At 32.0% G+C, this 13385-nt stretch overlaps 1 protein-coding gene and 1 long non-coding RNA gene across 2 annotated transcripts in view; one reads left to right on the top strand and one right to left on the bottom strand.

Annotated features, from left to right (window-relative positions):
• Window positions 1-13385, top strand: part of LOC114121264 (protein glass) — a 62343-nt gene that overhangs the window by 38294 nt on the left and 10664 nt on the right. The window lies entirely within an intron of this gene.
• Window positions 11471-12814, bottom strand: LOC126551746 (uncharacterized). Its single transcript, XR_007605648.1, has 3 exons — window positions 12761-12814; window positions 12506-12642; window positions 11471-11684 (listed from the first exon to the last, which is right to left on the bottom strand). It is a non-coding gene; the product is annotated as an uncharacterized LOC126551746 (long non-coding RNA).

Below are 13385 nucleotides of genomic sequence, written 5' to 3'. Positions count from 1 at the left end.
TAATTTGACAAAGTCGTTATCTTATCAAAGACCTACCGGGACAAGTAGTATAGTTGTATAATAATGTGTTATTGAGTAGGTTTTCGTGAATCATCATAAATATAAGACTTTTTTTAATCGATTTTTTCTGCATATTTTTATTTTATAGGGCATATTCCTACAAAATAAGAGCATAAATAAAGCATATTTTTTAGTGCATGTTTCTGAGGTTTTTAGAGCTTATAAATCCGGGTCTTACTCATCAGTTTTATAACGTACTATTATTACCCAGATAGAGTTAACTTATTTTCTATAAATATTTATAATATTCTAATTCTCCGACATAATGTACCACTCTAACTATATATTTATAATCTACCAAATGGTTTGATCTATACCTATACCGTTACCAGTTGATAAATTTACATATGTCCACGGGTAACGCATTTGAATATTTTATACTATCTTTCACAATCAAACTTTTATCATAAAATTACCTATCGTGATGAATGATGATAATATATCATTGTTTAATAATTCAATAAGTATGCGTTTGAAATGTTTGAAATGTGCACGTTTGCACAATAATATTATACGATCATAATCAGCCCGAAAATTTTGTAAATATCACTGTAACAGACGGCTCGGTGATGAAATATACGTTTAGTATAATATTTATTGCCGATCGTCCGATGTGAAAACATAACGCTTTGAAATATAAAAACCCAATATACCCGCAATAACGGAAATTACCAATACTAATACTACACATATTGTGTATAAAGATGGGTTCACATTTACTGCTATGTCGCCTGTATAGTGTAGTGTCCAAAAGTTGAGCTTGTCCCAATTCTATAAATTCCCGAGTATAGTTCATGGTTAGCGGATGACGCCGTTACACGGCCTATCAAAATATGAGTGAAAGCCATATGACACCACAACCGACGTGCCTGTGAGCCCGGACTTATACTAACGCATATGGTAAGCGCTAACAGTGTGGATAAAATGTCGATTCGATAAAAAATAAATAAAAAGCGATTATTGTATGACAACCTACATGTACTTTTAAAACAACAACAACACAATATAACATATATTATTATTTTTATTACTCACTGCCGCGTATATATTACATATATATTGTGCGTGTGAGCAGGACCACCGACAACCGCGCGAGCGGACTAAGTATATTACTGTTATTATATATTGTTTTTATTTATTATTATAAGGACACGCTACCGTCGCCACTGTGACGAAATTCGCTTCGCCTCTGCTCTCCTTCCGATTGTCGTCTTATATATTATTGCCGTCCTCGTAAAGCAGCCGCGCCTTTTCGCCACCCCGCATGGCACGATTGCAAGGACGATTCCTTCCCTCCTACTCACTCTTCCACGCACGCCCGCGCAGTTGTTTTATACGTACCATACCGTGGACCGTGTGCGCGTGCGTGTACGGTCGTCGATCTCTCTCTCTCTCTCTTTTTCGCCGTCGTGCCAACGTTAACAATAATAACACTCGACTGGAATTGGCTATATGCTCCTATTATATATATATATATATATACATACATATACACTGCAGTAAGTACACTTGTCCCATCTGTCGAACGGCAATCTCGATGTCTCACTTCGTTTTCGACCTCTCTCCGCTCTCCCTCCCCTTCACCTTACGACCCCTCTCCATACTATAACTTCCTCGGTCGCTCGCCCCGTATTCCTGTTCTACCGCCACTGCTGTGGTAACAAAACAATATATCGGTTTTCGTGCGCAATACTTATCGGTTATTTTTCATTTCCTGCGCTGCAGCTTATCCACTTCACGTCTCCATTTTCTCGTTTGCTTACTGTCTCTGCACCACTCTGGATTCTACTTCACCTCTACCCGCCTGTGCGGTCCTGTCGTCTTAAAATTTTCGCGTTAATTTATAATAGGTACAACATAGGTATATTATAAGAATAACGAGAAAATCGTGTATAGCTTCTGTAATATTATTATCGTACACGAGTATTATCGATCGATTCAAAGCCCGCGAAAGACGCGGTAAACAAAACCGTTGGGTTGATTATAATATTATATATTATAATAATAACGTCAAGTACCTACCGCCTGTATATATATTAATAACAATACAGTCATCGTGTTATAGGTACGCGAAATAACAGAATCGCTTCAAGTGGATTATATCGACCCTACGTCGAAAATGTGTTGATTCTATACGTTTTGTCAGTTTCCCGCACGTAGAGTTTTAGATTACAAAACGCAATAACGGTAGGCAGTGACAAAAAAAAAACACAGTATATTTCGCATGCCCATACCAACAGGCATATAATAATATTAAACTTTACGCACCGTCGGTTGGTAAACAATCGACTTTGTATATTGTGTAAACATAATACAAACAACATGGTATAATATATTTTATATATACCTAGGTAATTTACAGTGTTTACGCATATTATATAGTATTATATACGTTACGCGAAAAATCTCCTAACTTTTGTACCGCAATGGTGGTGTGTAAATTGCTGCTGTGGTTTTTTTTATGTAATGTTTTCTTAAACAGTTTGGTCCAAATTCCGATGAAATAACAACATAAAAAAAACATACGTATCTGCCTACGCAATATGTATGTATATTGTATATATACATTTTTACATTATTTTGTTCGAGGGATTTTTTTAGTAAAAAAAAAAAAACGTATAATTGATTCACCGCGTAATTTTTTAATACCGTATTATTACAAGGGTTAGAAGCAAGTCAGGGTGAAAATAAAAATAGAGCGCCCGAGAGATGGATAATAAACGGCGGGGTGGTGGGAAGTGAAAAGAGGTAGAAAAAGATAGAGTGAGAGTGTGAGACTGTGAGAGTGAGAGAGATGTGGAAATTGATAATAAATATAAAAAAAAAAAAAACTAAAAAAACACGGACACGAACGGCGACCACCGCGTGACGTTTTGCTCGGTATACATAATATTATATTATACATATTGTAGTCCCGGTGAATGGCGTGAAACTATATATACATTGTGCTAAACATCCCTCGGGAGCTCTGACCCAATCGCGTTAATTATTAGCGCGCGGGTCTTTATCGCACAGGGGATTTGACTACGTCAAGGGCCATACGTGCGCAGCCGGAGGGACGTGTATTTTATATCATAATATTCATAATCATCATAACTACAATTATATATCTAGCGTGTGAATATTTTACTATTCACTATATGTCTATATATACCTATGTATTATATTTATATATCTGTGCGTGCGAGTATATGTTTGTGTGTGTTCGTTTATTTTCTGCCGGACTCGAGCCGAGGGGTGTCATAAAATCTAAAAATGTAACTCACTCATTGTACTTCAAATAGTCTGACGGCCATAATATACGTACCTGATGCTAAAAACATGCGTTTAATTATGTATTTTCGTTTATCGATTGCATAATATTGTGTTAGTGACTTGACGATTTATGAAGGATGTTTTAGTTTTAATATTCCGATTTTTCAAATAAAAATGAAATGTGTCTGATTTTTATCGAAGTTAAAATGTATTAAATATTTATATCATCTTTATGCATATGCATTTTATCTCAGTTGTTACCGTCATTGTAAAGACGTGTTTTTTGATATCTATTCGGACTAGTCCTAAATTTGCTAACGAGACAATTGGACATTTTAGAAATGATTACTAGCAGAAGATCGTGCCCTTATAAAGAATACAACGAGCACGACCCCCTCCCTTCGATTTGTTTTTGCATAATTTTCCTAAGAGCAAAAATATTATTCAAATGTATTCATGTATATGTAATCCCGTTCGTTACAAATACTACCACTTCCTACCTATAATATATATGCACTTTAATATTATACATCACCCTCAACAATAGGTACATTTTCCATTTTCAAAAACAAAATGATACAACTGCAATTTAGCATAATGTATATCTCACTTACGCTCATCAGTTATAATAATATGATTCGACGCATGATGGTATTACTTAAACGCACGCACGCTGAATATAAATATATCATAGCTCTTAATACAACATATTTATATTATATTCGTGTATATTTCGTGTATATACACGAATGAACACGGTGAGATCCAAAGATTTATCGTAATGGGTTGCTTAGTTTTAAATTAGCATTCGCTTCCGATTACACTTTCGGATCGACATAATCTTATTTTATACATATTATTTACCTTAAAAAATAAAAATGAATTGTTAGACTATAGCACTGGTGATATACTAGTACACATTATAATTAAACTCGTATGTGATAGGTATATTATGTATTATAATAATTATAGCCATATTTTAATACATAGTAGGTACGCTCGAATAACACGCAATTTTAACGTATTAATCGTGTGCATTTTATTTTATAACTAATTTCGTCTAAATTTCATATCAATGGTAAAGACATGGTAATAACTAATAAGTAATAAAATATGAAATTTACATAATACTCAGGCAATTTATAAGGATTCCCAATTTAAGTGGAGTGGATATAAATCATCACAATATATTATAATCTTGGAAATTTATACAATAACTATGATCGTAATGTAAAATGTAAAGTTGTATTTAAAATTTAAATACAGGTGACTATGGTAAACAAATAAAAAATTTTAAGTCTTAAAAAATTTTGATTTTATATTTAATTATTATACATTAAAACATGGATTACTAAATTTACTTCTATGACATTTTATTTTATAGGAAATTTCATACATAAATGTATAATAATATAAACAATAATAGTAATATATATGTACATTGTACCTACCTAAAGTAGGTTGATGATAAACACAATGAAAATAACAAATTAATAATTTATATTTTGGAAATTTTAAAATTTAGAAATGTCCAAATTATTAAGACTTAGTTGTCAGTTGATGATGATAAATCACTAAGAGGCAATCATCACTATTTCATCATGTCACTATTATTTACAAGTAATTAACTAAAATATGAATTTAAGCACGAATTGTTATTTCAATAATTTCATAATATTTTAAAATGTATAGCATGCACAATTGTGTATATTGCGCTGGAAAAGCAAACATTTAGAGTTTTGACGTCCTGGTTAAGCTTTGATACTTTCTCTATTATCACTTTAATTAAATGAATCATTCGCATTAATTGGATACAAAAAGTTTGTAACAGCTTTTACAATCACTCAACACTTGATACATTAGTATAAAGTATTCAGTTTTCTTTTGTAATTCAATAATTATTTAATTTATTAACATAAAAAAGTATTAAAAAGTTAGTTTTTTGATTTTAAATATTTATGAAGCTAGATCTTTTGGTTTTATTATAAGGCTACTAATTTTGATATGGTTTTGTTTTTAAAACATTAAAATTTTTTATCAGGCATCAATGTCACTATCATAGAAATGTATACCAGTAGCTATTATATGAGCTTCTTATTAACCATCATAAACTATACAATGAATCTGAAAATAAAACGTATGATCGTTTTGTCATTCAGTTAAGGAACGAGTACATCTCATAGGTAACATATTCGATTTTTGACTTGCTAACAAAAAAAAAAAAAAATTAAATGATTAAAATATAAAATAACTTAAGGCCTAGGATATTCTAAATATATAAATATCTAAATCTCTAAGAATTCGCCGTTCGGGGTGCACCTATATTAAAACCTATATACTTTCCGGTATTACCGCGGACATATTTTCCGTGATATTTACACGACATACGCGTACATATCGATCGTAATCATTTTTTACCGCAAGATTTTTTGAACAGGACACCCGTCAGACTGTATATTATAATATCATGGTCGTACGAACCAGACGATAACCAGATTTCATCCCCCTCGACCTACCCCTCCGTGGGGTCTTAAATTCGGGTGCCGTGTATGATAATGACGCGCGCATTGTTCGCGGTACGCAAAATTAAATCTAATAATATGGGTGCGTAAGTGATGCCGCCGCCCTCGAGGCGAAACGGGTAGTGTAATATTATAAACTGTGCCGCTGCCCGGAAAAAGCAAGTCACCGGTGCCAGGCAGTGTGTGCACGGCCAACAGATCGGGGACTATCGTCTAATCTCGTTATAGAATGCGTTCACCCTGTACATAATATACGCGTATATATACAATGATTCATGGGTCATACACACCGGAGCAGAATTATTATTATTATGATGTACATCACGCGACGAGAGCCGGGCCACCCGCTTGCACGTGTCAAACGATACGATGGGCGCACTCCGACTATATTACAAAATATCGCCGTTCGTATATAATTATTAATTATTATTATTATTATTATTATTATTTAATACTTTTATTATACATTATGGTCTCGTTTCGTGTTATTATACATTCGACCGTTACGGTGCGACCGACGACGATGAGATAATAATTGTGATATTATTTTAACGACGTTCGGTTGTGACGTCGTGCGCTGCTGCTGCAGCAGGTGCTTCGAAGTTTTACGCGCTCTATACATTTTTTATTTACGTAGTATTATCGATTTAAGCCTTAAGGGTAAAAATTATGATCAATTTAATTAGACACGTTCACGTACATTATGTGCGTGCTAAACTAATTATAAAAACGGACTTGCGATTCGGCGTTATGGATAGAGCAGTAAACAAATAATCCGGAAATGTATCTTTATAAAATTCCTACCTTTAAATATATGATATTAAAACGATGAAGTCTTCGTTGTAATTATTATTGTCTCGTAGTTAATACATTGAAGTCTGGTGATGAGCAGCCTTTACCCGAAATCATTTTTTTAATACATTATTCCAATTTTTAAGTGCTTAAAAGTTGTTTTGACGGTGCTATGGCGTACTCATACATATAGAGTTTTTTTTATTTGACATTTTTGCTTACCTTGAAATATAATATTTTTATAAAATATTATTATTTAAATTATTGTTATTATATTTTATTTTATTTTCATCATAATGGATGATTAATGCTAATTTAATACTGTTAATTGAGTGTGGTTTCGTTGAAAAACTTAACAATCCACTGTAAAAACCAGGCAGATGGCGTGAATTTCATTTTACAATTATCCTGAAATAGGAATTAAGCTTATAAATGTATAATACTTTGCTAAAAATGTACTTAGTAGTTAGTAGTATGTTCTATTTATTAAAAAAAAAAAACTACTTGACAGTTGGATAGTCGTCCTACACTTTCAAAATTAAATTCGTTATTGAAATATTTTTATCAGTCTTACATAATATTATATAATATATGTAGACTATTGTTATTCATATTGTAATGTGAAACGCGATACAATATCATTGTATCCCATATGTGTATAATGCATATTAAAAATGTTATAGTATAATCTGTAACTGCCGCACGCGATTGATGAGTAGTGGCAGTTCTACGCTCTTTTACTTTATTGGGAAACGCGGTACGGGGGGACGGAAACTTGGTTTGAAGCGAATTGATAATTTTTCGTTGTTTCTTCAATGCCATATACGTATTTATATTACACGTCGCGGGGTGTTGCGGTTTTAGTTAAGCCATTTATACCGCCACACCCATCACACATATATACCGAAACGTCACACCAAATAACATTATTATTGTCGTATAATATACCCTTTGACAAACATCGACGGAAACCGTATAAGCCAATAGTTCGAATACACATTTTGTTTTGTGCACATGTCAAACGTGACGCTCGGGACACACCGCATCCACAGTCGACGGAATCCGTTTATATTTCCGCCGACCGCGTGAAACGGTTTCGAGTTACGTACATATACGCGTAGTATAATATTATAATGTACGTATAATAACAATAATAATACTAATATAATGTACACATATATACGACACCCTGTTAATAATACAGCGGCGAGCTCATTAACGCGGCAGTCCGTTTTACTTTGGCTACCGAGTAAAATCGCGTTAGTATATTAATTTATTAGGTATACACAATCCTTATATTATACTGTTGCAATCGTGAAACGCGCATATCAAGCTCACATCGTGAACTATAATAATACGGTAAACATATACAAATAGCAACTTTGGTACGTAATGACGATAAAAATTCTGTGCGCAGCGATATAATATGTATAAGTATATATGTATGTATATAAACTGTGAAGAGAATATTTTACGATGTTTATGCTGCTGCGAGGACAACGGCCGGTGCACCCTAAATATAGTAGTGCCGAACTGAGCAATTTGCGGAGTCTCGCCGGGGGAATTGGCAGCGGAGAAAAAAATTTGTTCTATTGTCGACCACCCGGCGACCCTTACGATGTTCACGCTATCCGTGATATTAGCTTTATTGCCCTCTTCTCGCGTGCAGCACTCTGTCATATATATATATATATTATATACGTATCCACAATATACATATATACGTGCGTAGATAATAATAATCGTATAGATATATAATAATAATAATAATATCGCACCCAAGACGTAATATATATAATACGAGAGAGCGTTAAGTGCCGGTCTGAAATGACTTCGTGTTTGCAGGCGCAGTGGTGGCCGTGCGTGTGTACGCGTGCGACGACGACTTTTATTGAAACACATAAATCATAATAAACACCGCTCCCGCGTCGGTGGTGGTTTAATAGTTTAATTTGACTATATGTCTTCCTTTATAATATGTAATAATATATATATACATACATACGTATATCCTTTGCAGCGTTTGAGGGGTTCGATCAAATCTCCAAAGTCTGCGCGTATAATGTATTTTGCCGTTACAGAACAAAAGTGAACGTCTGCCAAATTGCACCCGTCACGTCATTATAATATGATATACTATATAATAATTGTATTATAATAAGCACGTGTGTATACATCTCTGATAAGTTAATAACAAGGATATAGGTGATATTATATCGATGAGACCTCTCGAGTAAAATAGATTTCGTATCGTCGACCTATATAGTAAAGCACTTTAGGTAGTATACATAATATCGCACATTTTTTGTAACAAACGGCAACTCTATAAAAACAAAAAAAAAATATTCGTTTTTAGCCAATAAATTACGAACCTTTACTTAAAGATGCAAAATTTAAAAATTTTCTTTTGAAGTGCATATTTTTGAGTATACCCCTTATTGCCTATATGTACCAAATTCTAAAATATTCAATAAATCTGTTTGATTTTGATGGAACCGCAAAAAAGTCTTATATACGTACCTAGGTAGGTTTATATGTTTTACACTAAGCACTTTTAATTCATTTTATAATACATTTTGTAATTTAAAAATATTCAATAAATAATTTGAAATGCCAATGAAAATAACTAAACGGGATAATAACTGTTTAACGCGTTTTTGAGAGGAGTTTTTGAAAAATCAAAATTTCAAGCAGTGACAGTTCAAAATTAACGGGTCAAAGTACAATATAACTAGTTATAGGTTTATCAGTACAATATATAGTACATACACACGCGTATATATATGTTTAATAATAATAAAATATTACAACTCATATACCATACACCACCGCCGTAGTACCTATAATATACTGTATGCGTACTGTGTATAGGTACTTGTATAGTAATAATATTAATGCGAACGACGGTGCGGTGTAAGACACTCGGGGAAAGCAGTAAAAGTGAAAAAGCAGAAAGGTTAATATAAAGTCGCACGCGCGGACCTACATTTTATATTATATACATATATAGATTTAGTGCTGTGCGAGACGAATCCGGGAGCTGATATATTGACGACCGTTTGATAAATAAGATATAAGACGGAGGGAATGTCGGGCACGTACGGAATTTGATAAGACGATGAACACATTTAAAAATCCCAGGACTTTATTACTGGACCGAGTGACGGTGTATACACGCGCGCGTATAAAGCAATCGGAACGGCGGTCGCGACGGGGTGTGCGTATATCCTTATATATAGCCATGTATTGATATGTGGTGGCGCGGGGCTCAGTAAGGGTAGGTGTAGCAGCGGGAGAGGGACGAGGTGAGAAAAACGCTTGCTCGTTGATCTGTATAATGGAAATCTTGGCTCGGAATCAATCAACGTCCACGCGTATAACGCACTACACGTGTACACTCACATTTATATTATTTATGTACACTACCACTCCCGTCTCTATACAGGCCTGATCGCCACCCCCTTGCCGATTTAAACGATGTGCTTTTTTACTTTGTGTCCGATCGTGTATACGTGTGTTGCACACGATTCACGTGGCACTCGTTCAAGTAATACCCACCCTAACCAGCAGCAGCCCACCGTCTCTATTTATGATATTATATATAAATACCTGTATATTTTGTGCGTGTATACATAATATATATATATATGAAAGATCCATAGCACGTGTGTCTATTTTATATAGGTATATTTATGCTATTTACTCTGTTCGCAGCGTTTTATTTGAACTGCTGTGCAATCGTTTTTATACACACACCGCTTTCTATCTTTCCGGCCTTTGGGGTTTTTTTTTCTTTTATATAAATCCTACTCGGGAATTTCTAAAGCGGTATTTTTTTACCGCCTATCACGTACCTCGATTCAACGCTTCTATCAATTTATCATTATGACGTATAGTAATACCATATTATATATTGTACATAGCAATATTATATATAGTAGTGGTATACTGTACAAGAAATGTTATTATTCAAGCGGCTTTATTATACTTAGCATTTTAACTATGTATTCACACTGACTACGCGTGTATTTGAATGAATTTTAACGTTAGTTTTATTCCATTATAAAATTAGTATTATTACTTATAACTTATCCATGTACAACACAGAATCATATATTTTTAGACCTAATAAATGCATACCTAATAGCTTAATATTTTAGATATACCAATTTTTTACGGGAATATAGTATCTATTACTAGTACAAAATATTAATGTTAAAATTGAATGAATATACTAATAAAGTAATAAGTATTATAACTTTTAGTACATTACATACTTTTATTTACTAAAAAATTTATAAGATATTCATTAATTTTCTGGTTAAGGAGAATGTTTATTATAGATAATTATTAAACAAACATACAATACAGAATATTAATTATTTCTATGATACACAATAATAATAACAATTACTGACATGAAACGTATTATCTTCTATTATTGTATAAGTATCAGTTACAAATTTATTATGATGCATCAAGTTGAAATTGTATTTTATTATATATTTTAAATTGTATAAACAGAAGTTTAATATCACCTAATTAAAATCTGAAAATTTGCACTATTTTTTCACTCGGATTTTTCGGAAACTTCAGCATAGTGGAATATTTGTTTCTGGCCTCAATACTCTTGGATAATGAACGACGACAATATTGTGTTTTCTTGCTATTTGTATGTAATAATATTGAGACAATCCATGTATGATCCGCTTATAGAGACTAATTCCAGCCATATTTTTATTGGATAATTTATTTATTTACTAGTTCATTAGTTTTACACATTACTAGTTCTTATACACTACCTATTATTAGTGTTATTACTGATTTCAGTTTTAATATAAAATTTGGAAATTGCAGTTATGGATGTTAAATAACAGTTTTGCTTTTTTTGAATAATAATCCAGATACAAATATGTAGACTCTGTGGCGCCCAGGCGAGTGACTGCATACAATATAATAAAATATGTCTATTACATAGTCGGTTTTTTATCTGTTCATAATATTGTATACATTAATTGAAATGCAAGGCGTAAGAACATTTTGGCGTATTTACTGCTGTAAAAATACTTCACATAAATATGATATAATATACCTATGTATTTATCCAGTATGTTCAATCAAAATATAATCTTATTTACTAATAGGCATGAATTTATTAATAAATATTTTTATTTATAAAAAAAAATAAAACAAGAGATCTTAAATAGTACGTAATAATAGTTATAATATTATATAGAAAATAATATCATGAAATTACTTTACGAGTTTATCGGAGGTACTGTATGTGGAGATCTTTAAGTAGAAAATCATACAGTCCTCTCCTATTTGTTATATTTGTTATTCCATTCTCTAAGTAGATCAGAAAAGATAAAAATTACCTAAAATGTTGAAGATTTATAATTTTTTCTTAAGTCATAACTATAATATTCTTAAATCTGATTTCGACATTTTAACCACCTAGATAGAAAGTATATTGATGTACACTGATGCCATATCATAACTTTCTCTTATTCGTTATTATTTTGTAATCTTCTAATAGAAACGTTTTTGACCATGTTTTCGTTTGTATAAGCATCATATAAATAATATTTTCTAAAATAAAGCTTTAAAAGTTTTGAGATTTATGTGGAGCAATATCAAATAATTCATTTATATAGTTATTTTATTAGGTACCATATTTACGTTAGTACGAACTAAGGCGAAACATAGGTACTAGAATGTGTAGTGATATCTTTATGACATTTTTATTTAGCTAGAAGAATGGTGTAAGGTTATCAATTGTGACCAGAATAAATTTTTATTTTTTACCTATAACCTAAATTATCTAGATATCATATAATACTTTGTTTGAAATAAGAAAGGTACTTGTAGATTACCGTTTTTCGTCGGCAGCGGTTAGATATTACGACTTCTCCACTAAGTTTTGTCAACGATGACGAGCGAGGAACGAAGACACACCCATGCACACAAGTCGACCGTCTGGTACCTTTTTTTATTTTGAATACATTATACGCTGTAAAGATATAATTAGCTTTTTGTACGAAAATTAGGTTGATCAATACTATTGTATTATGAACAAAATGCAGTCATATCTCTTGAATGATGATATTAGAAGCATCTGATTTCCTCACATTAACTTGTACGTCTCTTCTTTGTTCCCTAAATAGGTACTAATGTATGTATATTGTATATGTTTTTCGTGCATCCGTCCACTCTAACTTTTATGGATATTAACCATTATTTATACTCATATTTCGATATTTGATTAATCTTGATTTTGATTTCAAAGTCTAAGTATATTATTTGTTTTATTTATATTGAATTGTCTATCCTATTTGTTTTTTAATAAAATTGATGTAGTTGCCTACTTTTCTGAAAATAAAAAAAATTTGAAAAAAATTTAAAAGTGCGTCTGCTACATAGTTGGTTACTGTAATAAACGAGTTAAATTTGAATTCAATAACAAAACAACGGTTCTGAGAAGAGACATTCTGTCAGTGTACAAAACACTATAGCTAAGTATAGTTCTTGGTTTTTTTTTAATCTTACAGTAATTTATTTTACTATTATTTTTGTTATTTCTGATGAAAAAATTACATTTATAAATATAATTTATATGTATATAGATATTAGATATTATATTATTATTAGTTTTTTAGCTTCAGTATATGAACTTCGAGTACTTATATGATGAATATTACACTTAATTTTTAAATTTTTGTTATTTAAATTGAAGATTTTGTTCATTTTTTACAA

The sequence above is a fragment of the Aphis gossypii genome, chromosome X (assembly GCF_020184175.1).
Source record: "Aphis gossypii isolate Hap1 chromosome X, ASM2018417v2, whole genome shotgun sequence".
NCBI classification, from domain to species: domain Eukaryota; kingdom Metazoa; phylum Arthropoda; class Insecta; order Hemiptera; family Aphididae; genus Aphis; species Aphis gossypii.
This window is presented reverse-complemented; position numbering and strand designations above follow the sequence as displayed.